Source organism: Schistocerca cancellata, chromosome 1 (genome assembly GCF_023864275.1).
Source record: "Schistocerca cancellata isolate TAMUIC-IGC-003103 chromosome 1, iqSchCanc2.1, whole genome shotgun sequence".
Lineage (NCBI taxonomy): Eukaryota > Metazoa > Arthropoda > Insecta > Orthoptera > Acrididae > Schistocerca > Schistocerca cancellata.
The window spans coordinates 1,014,296,923-1,014,310,731 of record NC_064626.1 but is presented as its reverse complement, the minus strand read 5'-3'; the positions used below and the strand labels follow the sequence as shown (position 1 = coordinate 1,014,310,731).

At 38.9% G+C, this 13,809-nt stretch overlaps 1 non-coding gene across 1 annotated transcript; it reads right to left on the bottom strand.

The window, feature by feature from the left end:
- Nucleotides 1-11,707: 11,707 nt before the first annotated feature.
- Trnat-ugu (transfer RNA threonine (anticodon UGU)) lies at nucleotides 11,708-11,781 on the bottom strand. Its single transcript has one exon. It is a non-coding gene; the product is annotated as a tRNA-Thr (tRNA).
- Nucleotides 11,782-13,809: the final 2,028 nt, after the last annotated feature.

Below are 13,809 nucleotides of genomic sequence, written 5' to 3'. Positions count from 1 at the left end.
ACTAAAAACGCATTATTTTTATCCAACAATCTTTATCAGTTGTTGAGTTACGACTGTTTAAAGTCGAGCTAAATGTAGGACACCGCAGATACGGTCTACAGTGAACCAGATAAATAAAACTTGCGTTCTCGTGATAAAATAGAAAACCGTCTTTCAAAAATATAGGTCCATTCTGATTTTAGGTGCTAAAAACACTTTTATTGGGATTTTTTACGCTCGCCATTTATGTGTTTCAGAATAGTGTGAATCGGTTCAAATTTTGCAGGAAGACAGACAAATATATACAATTAATAGTCCTCCTGTTGTCTTATGAAATCTTTATCCCTTGCCGGTATACAAGCAACATAATTCGAAATATAATTAAAAAACCTATACCGGGTCAGTAATTTTCTACATCGGTTGCCCAGCTATAGCTAACTGTCAGAATTACAGTAAAGTTGGGAACCAAATGGAAAATGCTACTATCGTAGCACATAAAAGGCGGATATAGCCTGGACTCAGTTAGAGACGTAAAAGAAGGAAACTAGCTTTTCGGCATACCTGACACCTTCAAATACATTTAAATCAAAACACCTTCATACATTTGCGCTTTTTTGCGAATTTAAGCCTACTTTGTCAGTGCAGTGAGCTCTGCAAGATGCAAGGTATTGGGACACCTGCAAGTTGCAATTTATAGGCTGAAGTCCCTGATCCTGTGCCCGAAATCCAGAAGATTCGCGTCCAGAATTAAGCAATATACACACACCAAAAAAAGTTTTGCATCGTCTCAGTTCCAAGAGTTTCGGAACCTGTACAGAACATTGGAGTAGAGATCAACAATAACATAATTTGCACCCTCTTTATTGCTCATGAAAACGGCACTTTGCATTTTGAACCACCACACAGCGAGACCTTCAGAGGTGATGGTCCATATTGCTGTACACACCGGCACCTCTAATACCCAGTAGACCGTCTTCTTGCATTGATGCATGCTTGTATTCGTCATGGCATACTATCCACAAGTTCATCAAGGCACTGTTGGTCCAGACTGTCCCACTCCTTGTAGGGAAGCAGCCTACTCACGCTGTAGTAAATTCACATCAGTTTCCATTGTGTGCCAGCCAGTCTGCTGTAACTAGCTCTGACGTCATAAATGTTGCGCAATACCTTAAAAATTCAAGCAAATGATCTGAAACTTTTCCAGCATGTAAGGAATAATACTAAATTAATGTGTTTTAAATATCAGTTCGATAACTTCAGCCATTTTTGTAATTTGGACGTTTTTCTAAAAAAATAATTGGCGCAACAGAAAGGAGATAGAGACTTCAAAATTTATATTTAGACTCATCTTTCATAATGATTTAATAAAAACAGTACTTTGGATTTCACAGGTTAAGACTTTAGTGGAAATTCATGATTTTCTGGTTTTCATCTCAAAACTGAAGGAAGCAAGATAGATTAAGTAGGCTAATGAATAAGACTAGGATGTTTAGATTTAAATAGGTTGGAGGTCCGCTATGACTATGAAGATGTGAAAAGTTTCTTTTGAATACCTATAAAATTATAGCGATAGCGGATCTCAAAAGGACCAGTTCAGAGCTCATCTGCTGCGTGCAGCGTAACTTAATTATTTCTCTCGCCCAAGATATTTAACTTAGCCACGTCATAATTTTATTATAAATACTTACCTGCGTGCTAAATGCACGATTAAATTAACAGCTTCATAAGCCATCAGCAAAAGAAGCTATAAATTATTATGTAACTTGAAGTGGTGCTTTACTAGCCCAGTGGCCAGTCGTGAGAGCCAAGTTAGAGCCGGCGTTCTCTTAGCCGTCCGCACCGAGGCTATATATATAAGAGCACTGCGCGAGTAAGAAAGGCCCCAGTTCTCTCCAGACGCTGAATAGCACGTCAGCTGTGTCGGGAGTCGCTTCACTACGGTAGCGCTGCTACAAACAGCCTCGGGTGCCGTATTGAGTTACGATGTATACGCGTAACTGTGAAAACATTTCAAATGAAGGATTATTTTTGGAATGATTTTCATTATCTAGCTTCAGTTTGCGTGTTGTTGTATTTTCACGTGCCGTCGCGGGACAGACATTCTACCAATCAATTTTAGCGTGGCGTTTGATGAGATTTTCTCATCAAATTTTGGCGAGCATTCTTTTGACATTCAATTCGGACATTTATAGTTGCATCAGCGAATTAGACTCTGAACTGCTCTGTTTGTTAGGCTGTTGGGATAATTGTGATGTTATCAGTGAATTTCAGAATATACTCAACTATTTTGGAAAATTGTTTTTGATTAGAAATCCCGAACAATCTCCTACTTCTTCAGAGCTATAAGCTGCAGCTATAATAATATTCTCAGGTTAAGTGGGCACTAGGAACTCTCATTACAGGCTCCACGTTTCGTTAAATCACTTTCTGGGTGCCAAAAAAGCAAAGAGAGAGCCAGTGTTGAGAACGGCGAAAGACAGCATTGTACAACATTCCAAAAGCCGGGAAGTGCAGTGTTTTTCCCACATTTAAATAACAAACTTTATTTCACAAGCTATTTGCAGTACTCACTCGCCGCCCCACATATGGTGCATCGGCCGGGAATTCAACTAAGTGAAAGTGATTTTTAACTATTCGGATTCGCGAGTGAAATGCGACACGCAACTGAGTATAGAACAGTGAAAGTGTTACATAGGCAGGTGGACAACGCAGTTGAATCAACAACGCATCTAGATTGACGGAGCTGGCACTGAGTCTAGCGGTGCTGCCGGCATCGCGAGAAGCCAGTTTCGCCGTACCGCAGTCGTCTGCCGCAGCAGCCGGGGGCCGCGCCTGCAGTTACGGGCCACGTAAACACACCACAGCCGTCGGAGTGCCGTCTGCAGTTCAACGTGCCACGTCGCATCAGGATTCCTGGTACGCCACGCCGGCAACAACAACGTCGTGCAGAAGGAAATAAGTTAAGTGAAAAACTGTTTAAAATTTTACTAACCTGCACTAAAAGACTGTCGGCGATGGAATCGCCAAAAGAAACTAAGGTTAAACTTATATCAGAACCAATGTCTGTTGAAGGAACTGTAAATCCAGACAACGGTTCAAGTGTAAATATGCCTAAAAGTGGTAATGTTAAAGTAAAATATGAAGTATTATCTCCTGACAGTAGTGTGGGAAGGGGTAATGATTCAATAATAGAGACCCCTGTAGTAAAGCAGAAAGTAGAAATTGTAAATTTATTGGATGACAGTTTCTCTGGTGAATTAAAAATGAAACAGTCATCAGAAATGGTAGAGTTTAAACAGGAGAAGTTAGGTATGACTGATCAATCAGGAGTTTCATTTAGTTTTGATGATTCTGGTGTTGGAGCTAGTTTTTCGTCACCTGAGTGTGATAAAAAGCCAGCTAGTGAGCAACCCAAAGATGCTGGGGCTGTTGATTTAAATGTGATATTACAAGCAATAGCTGCCAGTCAAACAAATTTTAATAAACGGTTTGAGGCAATGGACAATACTTTCAAGGCTGGTTGCAATAAGTTGAAAGAGGATCTAGACAGTTTGAATTATAAAATTGACTACAACCATGAGGATATTAAGAAAAAGGTTGCTCAACAATTTTCTGAAATGTATAAAACAGTTAAATCCGAAGTTGCTGAGATTCGCAAAGACTTCCAAATGGAAGATGCGAAGCTGGAGCACAAGTTAACAGAAAAGATCGAGGCGGAATCTGAACTGTGCTCAGATAGATTTAAAGATGTTAATATAAAAGTAAACATATGTCAGGCAGACGTAGATGCAATCAGAAGTGATACTACTCATATTGTACAAAGAGTAGATAATGTCGAATTGAGAGTAGAAAATATCAGTACTAACATTGCTAACATTGAGAGTAAAGTAGCTTCAGTAACTTCTGGTAATGGTTGTGTACAACAAGTTGTAGCTGCAAACGCCGCTTTTATCGGGTGTCGGCAGTTCTTACGGTTTGATCCAGATAAAAATATCCACCCGCTAGATTTCTGGAACGATTTTGAAGATGTGATTCCATCAACTTGGTCTGAACGAGAGAAAATTTCATTTATTAGAAGTCATTTAGCAGGTGACGCCATGCGTTGGTCAGCTGATGTTATGTTAAAGTGTAAAACATTAGCGGAGTTTAAAACAGCTTTCATTAATGAATATTGGTCTAGCAATAAGCAAAATGAAGTGTTAAGAGAATTTTGGAGTGGAAAACGCTTCAGTGCAGGCAAGGAATCGATTAAAGAGTTTGCTAGGTCATGGATCTCACGTTTGTCACATTTGTCGGAAAAACTAAAGCCAGAAATGATTATATTAGGTCTTGAAGCCAAACTGCCATGGTATTGGCAAACCAGAATTATATCGGCCCCTAGAGACAATCTTGATCGTTTCATTGAATATTTGGAACGTGTAGAACGTGTTGCTGCCAATGAGGAGCAGGCACGTAATAACAGAAATGCCACTAACAATAATAGTAATTTTAGGAATGAGCAAAATGGTAATGTAAACATCAGAACAGTAGGTATTCGCCATCCTAAGAGAGGTAGGAATTGGGGAAATAATTATCAGAACCAACAATGGCGTCCAAGAGATAATAATTTTCTTCCGAACAGGAATATGCATGTAAACAACAGTACGGGAAGCAATGCTGTGCCAGTCAATTATAATGAAACTAAAGAAAACAGCAATAGGCCGAGGCAGGAAAACTAGTTCCCGTCTATGAGGACACTGGCGCTCACCAGGCGGTTACTTTTCCTAAGCCAGTAGTTAAGGGAATTGGTAAGACAGATCAGAATACTGAAACTGAACATGTGGATGAAGAGTCGGTAGCATCTAAAGATACAACAGAAATATTAGATCACTCACAGTATTTGATAGATACCGTGTTAGAAACGCTTTCTAAGTGGGAAGAGAAAGAGAAGGCGCAGCAGTGTAACAATAGGGAAGAGCTACAAAATATTGAATTGACAGGTGAAGAAGCAGAAGAAATTCATGCTTATATTTACGATGAGGATGATGTGCTCTTATCTAAAGTGCCTGTGCAGGATGTTGATAATGTACTAATAGACTTAGGACAGGAGATAAGTGAGAATGTAGAGGGTAGGCTGTTGAGGGTCGATGAACCCAGTAGCTGTGACCAGTTGTCACTTGAGAAGGAAACTGACGATAATGGTAAAAGTGGTTTAGCTGTAACTAGTGTTATGCCCGGTCTGGAGACGCAGAATCGCTCAGACTACAGTAATTTGGGTTATGTTCAGCAAACTAAATGTAATGAAGTTGTGCAGTGTTTCGATTTAAAATTAATAGACCGACTGGAAAAGGCAGCTGAAAATGTAATTCAGGAAACCCCTACACACTGTGACCTAAATGTAATGAAGACAGATGTCAATCACTTTAGTTGGAGGCAAATCCAAAAGGAACTACTAGATGAATTTGAGGAACCACCTGTACAACCTAGAATAAGCCACCCTATAATAATAGTGAATATGTTGGGTATCAATGTACGTTGTCTCTTAGACAGTGGAAGTGAGGTAAGTGCAATATCTCAGTCCTTCTTTGATGCATTACCTGGTAAAGACAAGCTTACGGTAATGAGGGTATCAGGACTAAGAATAATTGGTGCTACTGGCAAGGTATCAAAAACGGTAAAGCAAGAAGCTTTACTACCCTTTAACATTAATGGTAATTTAATTGATCATCCATGTTTAATTGTAAACAATCTCAGTATTGAGGTTTTAATTGGCATAGATTTCTTGTCAAAATATCAGAGTGTTGTGGACTTTGAGAACAGCCAATTAAAAATGGTCTTACCAATAACCGGAGTAATTATAGTACCTTTTAGTGATAAGCATGTAGTAACTGATCATGAAACTTGGGAGTTGCCTATACGAGTTCTGAAAAATAGGAGGTATTGGGACGAAGGTGTTAAACTTAGTAACAGTAAGTTGAACACAGAAGAAGAAGAAGCAATTATTTTAGACAAAATAGAAGCTAAATTGCAGGAAATCGATAAAATTTCCGCCAATCAAAAGGAAGAACTGAGACAGGTTCTAAAGAGGCATCATAAAGTATTTTCAGATCGACGTGGCAGATTCATAGGCAGCCAATGAAGGCTGTAGGGAGGAGGTTGTTCTGTAACCTCTACACAGTGTGGCAGCTGTGCAGTCCCAGCTGTGTGAGATCTTCTTTCCCTTTCAGGTCTCACTCATTCTTCATCTTTCCTATCCACCAAAATTTAGATCTCTCCTTTCAGACATGAAATTTTTCTGTCATGACTATCAGGTCATGAGTTATGTTACCATTCTATCTACCGATCAGTGAAGAAAGATACCTAATGTGATAAACTGAATAGTGACAAACAATAGAGAAGTATGACGTAATTAAGATACAAATGTATTTGAGTAACAATTATGTGTAGTACCCTGGTAATATAGTAAGTACAAAGTGTTGTTTGGTTGGAAATGGTCCATCAACAGTAATTTAAAAAGATGTATGAATTCGTGTACAAGCAGAATCTGAAGTGGTAATTAAACCTAGTGGATACATTAGAGCTAACTAATAAATAATAAGAAAGAGATTGCTAAGTGTTATGAAAAATATGCAGATAAGTTGTAAGTTTAAACTCACTTGATGTAGCAAGGAAAGGCAGTGTTATAGAAGTGAGCAGTGTTTGTGGTTGAGTCGTGAAGGACACGTCCCTGAAGTATTTATAAGGTTGGAGCTGGCCATTATTTTAGTGTAGTGTGTGACAGGATACACCTACACGTATTGAGGTTATGAGTTGGAGGCGTGAATGCGACCATAGGTACCCTTATGTTAGATGAGACAGAGCAGCTCATGGTGTCCTATAGGTTTAAGGAATTTAGCATTACGCTCGTCCATAATTATTTGATGCACTTTAGTGGTAGGTCCGAGAGAGACTACCTGAGGTTTCAGCATCCGATCGAGTGGAAATGGATTGCCACGTGAGCAAACTAATCAGCCGCAATACACTATGAATATGAAATAAATGTGCTATCCTATGCTTTAAATATTAATAGAGTGAGTGGTAAATAAGTACATACACTAGCAATATAAATAAGAACATAATAGCAGACGTGAAACAGTAATTTTAGCTCAGCATAAATACACTTCAAAGTAAGTAAGACCCTAATTGCAGATGTGGAACTGACAACAGCAGAGGACCAATAAGTGGATTTTGTAGGCAACTAAACGTAGTGTGTTTTGAACGCTCAGAACGGTACTATTACCAAAAGTTACTCACATGTACAAAGAAGCTGAGAAAACAACCACTAAATATACTCATACTATCTCTAAGAATAAGGTAATCATAGATGAGTCAGTTAAGTGCTTAAAATATAAATGTGTCAGGAATGTACCGAGCATTGGTTCAGTGTTCCGGTCCAGAAATAATAAATTGACGTTAAATAGGATTCATGATTGTATGCCATGAGCATAGATTTTCTCTAGTACGTGACTAACGGCGTTTTGAGCCATTTATTTACCGATTTTATGACATTTAAGTAACCGCAAGAGTAATGTTGAAAAAAAAAAAAGTTCTGTTAACTTTGTTCCAGTAATATATAGGAAGTTAAAATGTATATATCCCCATTTCATTGTGACCCACCCTTAGATATTAAGTGAACAGAGTCTGAGGCACTCTTTTGTTTGTTCTACAGGACAAACCAGATAATGGCAGCCTGGTAGCTGCGTGAAAGCGTGGAGTGACTTGGACACAACTCACAGTGACCCTCCCCTTTCCCCCATGTAAGTTAGAGAGAACGTGAAGGACGCACACCATAGCAACTTCCCCTCCTCTACCCTTGTGAATGGAAGTGTAGGACGCCAGCCAAAGCGGCTACAACCACGTGTGTAAAAAATTATTTGTGAACTTTCTTTCAGGTTTAGAAAAGACTGCTAAGAGATAATCATCTGTTTATGTATCATGTTATTTTCTTTGAATTTGTGTATGTAAAAGTGTATTTAATGTATTTAATGGGTCTAAGATTTTCATAAATTTTCAATTATTATGTGTTTGTTGGTCTAAGGCAATATGTATGCCGAAATATTTCAGTGACTTCGCTTAAAATTTTGAGTACTGACATTGTTTAAAAGGCAGTGAACATGGCCACAATTTAAATAATTAATGTAGATAATCAGTTTTTTTTAATGTTTCTACGTGTTTATATTTCAATTTTGATTTTTATAGGGAGTTAAATTGTACTCTTGCTTCCCTTTTTGTAATTAAATTTTTTTTCTCATTCATTAAAATTCATAAACAAACAATTTAAGTAGAGGGTGATGTAGGGAAGCAGCCTACTCACGCTGTAGTAAATTCACATCAGTTTCCATTGTGTGCCAGCCAGTCTGCTGTAACTAGCTCTGACGTCATAAATGTTGCGCAATACCTTAAAAATTCAAGCAAATGATCTGAAACTTTTCCAGCATGTAAGGAATAATACTAAATTAATGTGTTTTAAATATCAGTTCGATAACTTCAGCCATTTTTGTAATTTGGACGTTTTTCTAAAAAAATAATTGGCGCAACAGAAAGGAGATAGAGACTTCAAAATTTATATTTAGACTCATCTTTCATAATGATTTAATAAAAACAGTACTTTGGATTTCACAGGTTAAGACTTTAGTGGAAATTCATGATTTTCTGGTTTTCATCTCAAAACTGAAGGAAGCAAGATAGATTAAGTAGGCTAATGAATAAGACTAGGATGTTTAGATTTAAATAGGTTGGAGGTCCGCTATGACTATGAAGATGTGAAAAGTTTCTTTTGAATACCTATAAAATTATAGCGATAGCGGATCTCAAAAGGACCAGTTCAGAGCTCATCTGCTGCGTGCAGCGTAACTTAATTATTTCTCTCGCCCAAGATATTTAACTTAGCCACGTCATAATTTTATTATAAATACTTACCTGCGTGCTAAATGCACGATTAAATTAACAGCTTCATAAGCCATCAGCAAAAGAAGCTATAAATTATTATGTAACTTGAAGTGGTGCTTTACTAGCCCAGTGGCCAGTCGTGAGAGCCAAGTTAGAGCCGGCGTTCTCTTAGCCGTCCGCACCGAGGCTATATATATAAGAGCACTGCGCGAGTAAGAAAGGCCCCAGTTCTCTCCAGACGCTGAATAGCACGTCAGCTGTGTCGGGAGTCGCTTCACTACGGTAGCGCTGCTACAAACAGCCTCGGGTGCCGTATTGAGTTACGATGTATACGCGTAACTGTGAAAACATTTCAAATGAAGGATTATTTTTGGAATGATTTTCATTATCTAGCTTCAGTTTGCGTGTTGTTGTATTTTCACGTGCCGTCGCGGGACAGACATTCTACCAATCAATTTTAGCGTGGCGTTTGATGAGATTTTCTCATCAAATTTTGGCGAGCATTCTTTTGACATTCAATTCGGACATTTATAGTTGCATCAGCGAATTAGACTCTGAACTGCTCTGTTTGTTAGGCTGTTGGGATAATTGTGATGTTATCAGTGAATTTCAGAATATACTCAACTATTTTGGAAAATTGTTTTTGATTAGAAATCCCGAACAATCTCCTACTTCTTCAGAGCTATAAGCTGCAGCTATAATAATATTCTCAGGTTAAGTGGGCACTAGGAACTCTCATTACAGGCTCCACGTTTCGTTAAATCACTTTCTGGGTGCCAAAAAAGCAAAGAGAGAGCCAGTGTTGAGAACGGCGAAAGACAGCATTGTACAACATTCCAAAAGCCGGGAAGTGCAGTGTTTTTCCCACATTTAAATAACAAACTTTATTTCACAAGCTATTTGCAGTACTCACTCGCCGCCCCACATCCTCAACGGTGATTCGGCGTAGATTCCTCAGAGAGGTTGGTGGGTCACGTCGTCCATAAATAGCCCCTTTCAGTCTATCCCAGGCATGTTCGATAGGGTTCATATACAGAGGACATGCTGGCCACTCTAGTCAAGCGATGTCGTTATCCTGATGGAAGTCATTCACAAGATGTGCACGATGGGGTCGCGAATTGTCGTCCATGAAGACGAATGCCTCGCCAATGTGCTGCCGATATGGTTGCACTATCAGTCAGAGGATGACATTCACGTATCGTTCAGCCGTTACGGAGCCGTCCTTCTGGGAACCGGGATGAGGCAAAACTTTCTTTGATGTGTGAATAATATTATAAGGTTGAAGAACGTACATGTGACAGTTAAAAACGTTTCTCTTGAGAGATAAAATTTCTGGGGAGATATTTTCCTGGGGGACGCTAAAACATTATTTTTATTTCTGCGTTGTTGGGGGGGGGGGGGGGAGGAAGAGAATTGATATTCTTCCGAGGGGACCATTTGTCTTCCAAATCACCCCCTGTTACATGTACGACGAGGGGTGTAAGAGCAAAAGACATAAATTTATGTGCTTCAAGAGAGTTAGATGCGTCTGTAATAATAATATCCCAGAGAGGAGGCGCATGTATAATATGAATTATCCCTGATTCGGGATGCGTGCTTCCTAAACTTTAATGACACCTTGTGTCATATTGCACGACATGAGAAATGCCATGTTGGATGACATGTTGCCAGGTATCATGTTCCACAAGATGATATCATGTATAATCTTTCTCTACTTGACATGATGCATTGTATTACCTGACACGAGTACTAATACTAACAAGTAAACAAAGTTCGAATATGCAAAGTTCTTTTGATTGAAATGTCTTTCATGCTGCCAGATAAGTCGAAAAGCTAGTTCCCTTCTTTTACATCCGTAACTCTGCCCACGAAATGCTAATCTTTTTTATGCTATCGGAGGAATATTTTTCGTTCTGGTAAGAACATTATATGCAAGAGCGCCATCGTACATGAAAATTGTATTTGAAACAAACCAAACATAAAAGATGAAATATGGCAACTTTTATGTCAGGCAATATATTTAGACTTTCGTAATTTTTGCACTTACACAAGAAGCTACTTCTCAGAAAATAAAAATAACGTATTTCTTTGTGGACACAAAGTGAGATGTAGCCGCCTTCAGAAAACTGACACGTATTATGAAAGACGAAGGTTCATGTTCCTGCCCAGCCTTTGTGATTTAGGTTTTGAGGGATTTCATTAATTCGCCAAAGATATATGCAGTGAAGGCTCTGTTAAAAAGGAAACACCTGATTTCCTTCCCCCGTCCGAGCTCGTATACCGTCTGTAATTAGTACCGATATTACTGACTGATGACAGCCTGGAGTAGTACGTCCGATAGGTGCAGATATATTGTCTGCAAGGGACACAGCAACCATTAGCAAATTATGACCGTCACAGCTACATGAAGACGCAAATTATCGTGATTGGTTTCAGCCGTTACAGACCATCTTCAGATCTTCATTAGATACAGTATTCGACGGCACATTCGTACCATGAACGGCTACTTCGATATTAAGTCACTGTTTTCTCGCAGCTGTGCTTCAAAGAAATACCGTTTACAGACTTGACTAAGATGATAATCTCCATATATTAGATCAGCGTCGAAACACCAATTATTTTATTCTGTGTACTAGGGAAAGGAAAAATATAGTAAAATTCCAATACATACTTAATATACGAAGACAGTAACTTGTTCTCGAAAGAACAGTTACTGTTGATGACCGTGCAGCTTTTCCCTGGAATAAATGATGACTAACTGACAACGTCAGCTTCCGACAGGTGGTGTTGTTATACCCCGATGTGGACAGCTGAAAACGTGTGCCCCGACCGGGACTCGAACCCAGGATCTCCTGCTTACACGGCAGACGCTCTAACCATCTGAGCCACCGAGGACACAGATGAACAGCGCGACTGCAGGGACTTATTCCTTGCACGCTTTCCGTGAGACTCACATTCCCGCTATTCATCTGTGTCCTCGTTTGCTCAGATGGATAGAGCGTCTGCCATGTAAGCAGGAGATCCCGGGTTCGAGTCCCGGTCGGGGCACACATTTTCAGCTGTCCACATCGAGGTATAACAACAACACCTGTCGGCAGCTGAGGTTGTCAGTTAGTCATCACATACTTACTAGTTCTGGAGATTGGTGAAGCTTTCGAAAACATGAATTTTCGAAATTATAGGAAATCGTAGAAGAAGCACACAGATTCGGGAGTAATTCTTAATATCCTGGTATCAATTGGGCGAAATGCAATTAGAAAATCTTAGAAGACAAGTTAGTGTTACCAGGAGTGTGAACCAAACAATCAGGAATGTGGAAAACACTGAGAACAGAAATAAAAAGAGAAAGGTAATAAGAAATTCTCATGGTAGCAGGAAATGCTGATTATGAAGTATCAGTTCATTACTCAACTGCATATCTCCAGTTCATTAACAAATCGTTTCTCGCGGTCAGCTTGAGTATATTGGAAACATTTACACAAACACACAGGCTGAAAGTAGACCTCAATTTGACGTAAAATGACAATTCGGAGTGGCCGAGCGTTTCTAGGCGCTACAGCTCGGACCCGCGTTGCTGCTGCGGTCGCAGGTTCAAATTCTTCCTCGGACGTGGATGTGTGTGATGTCCTTTGGTTAGTTAGGTTTAAGTAGTTCTACGTCTAGGCTTCTACGTCTAGGGGGGATATTAAGTCCCATAGTGCTTAGAGCCATTTGAACCATTTTTACAATTCGGAGAACTATCACATGGTGCTATAATTTTTTATTTAACTGAGTATGATCTCAAAGGTTTTTGAACAGAATCACGGTTTCGGCTATCCAGTGGTCTTATTCAGAATCTACAGTAGATGTAAAAGAAAAAAGCGTTACTCCCTACTACATTAAGAGATTAAGAAACATGTATCCAAAGGAAGAAATTATAATATAAGCTCCTAATACCTCATATTGAGCACCACTCCAGTACGTAGATAATTATGTAAGATAAAATTGCCATGCCTGCCCCAATCAGTTATACATAGAGTGCAAGTCTGTGTTAGAGATCGTTGACGCGTACATAACTTACACATACATACAAAGTAATCGAAAGAATTGCCATTGATACCTTTTCCTTCTACTCTTATTGTCGATCCTCAGCCTAATTTGAGTTCTGTCTACTTTTTCATCACGAAAATTAAGACATTATTTTTGCTTTTGTATATCAATTCATGACGATTTACGATGATTACTACTTGTATTATACCTGTTTACGATGTAAAAATACACAAGAAGTTCGTGTGTGAACGACTTCGAGTTCAGAAATGATATCCATTATAATTTTGGGTATTTGATCTCTTGCATTACTTGAATATTGTTATTTCCCTCATTCACCAGTATAGATTCAAAAATTTAAGGAACCCTGTTTTAAATCCAAACACACGTACGTTTTATCAATTATTCACATCTTCACTTTCTATTGCCTTTCAGTCCTTTATATGTATGCTCTACTTCTTAGCATTGAATATGATGTGAATTTGACTCCAAGGTTTCTTCACTTTGTACATCCATTTCATCGGTCCACATTTTTTTTTTGTAGTAGTAATGAAGCAAGTCTTTGTTTACTACTCTCATATCTGCTGCCTCCTTACCCATGTTATTCAGGTGTCTTACCACTCGATAAGGAAGTTTTTGTCTCACTTGGATATCATTTTAAATCCTGACCACTAAGTTATGCCACCCCCCTTGATGCAACTTCCTGCTTACCTATTTCACTTCTGCTGTTTGCTTCTTGTATATTTCCTTGTTCTCCTAATTTGCTCGTTGCAGTGATTTGATGTATAGCTTTCTCTTTATTTCCACTGCCTCCTCCATTTGTTTTGTCCAAAACAAGTTTCGTTTTCTCTTTTTTTCATTGGTTTTGTTCCAACTTATGCCTCACTGATTGCAGTA